The sequence below is a fragment of the Apis dorsata genome, unplaced genomic scaffold, assembly GCF_000469605.1.
Source record: "Apis dorsata unplaced genomic scaffold, Apis dorsata 1.3 scaffold_163, whole genome shotgun sequence".
Taxonomy (NCBI): domain Eukaryota; kingdom Metazoa; phylum Arthropoda; class Insecta; order Hymenoptera; family Apidae; genus Apis; species Apis dorsata.
The window spans coordinates 822,351-822,629 of record NW_006263452.1 but is presented as its reverse complement, the minus strand read 5'-3'; the positions used below and the strand labels follow the sequence as shown (position 1 = coordinate 822,629).

The following is a 279-nucleotide window of genomic DNA, read 5'->3' as shown; positions in this document are numbered from 1 at the left end:
GAGAGAGCGAGAGAAAAAGAGAGAGAGAGAGAGAGGGAGAAAAGGAGACGAGGCCTCGAAGAAGGAAGAGGAAAGAGAGAGTGGAAAAGATTAGTTGGCAGCGACAGCAGCAACACGTGTGCTCCGCGGCCCGAGTTTACATAAACACGTATAAACGTCGTGTAAACCGGCGCGCGAGAGAGGACTCGACTCGGAATGGAATCGCGCGTGTATACGTGTGCGAGTGCCACGGTAGCATCCCGACTCAGATAACGGGCAAGGATATACGACTCTAAACTG

At 52.7% G+C, this 279-nt stretch overlaps 1 protein-coding gene and 2 long non-coding RNA genes across 3 annotated transcripts in view; 1 reads left to right on the top strand and 2 right to left on the bottom strand.

The window, feature by feature from the left end:
• LOC116185355 overlaps nt 1-279 on the bottom strand; it is a 25,801-nt gene that overhangs the window by 1,856 nt on the left and 23,666 nt on the right. The window lies entirely within an intron of this gene.
• LOC116185356 overlaps nt 1-279 on the bottom strand; it is an 18,068-nt gene that overhangs the window by 218 nt on the left and 17,571 nt on the right. The gene's annotated exons all lie outside the window — the stretch shown is intronic.
• LOC102671658 (pair-rule protein odd-paired-like) overlaps nt 1-279 on the top strand; it is a 31,961-nt gene that overhangs the window by 22,572 nt on the left and 9,110 nt on the right. The window lies entirely within an intron of this gene.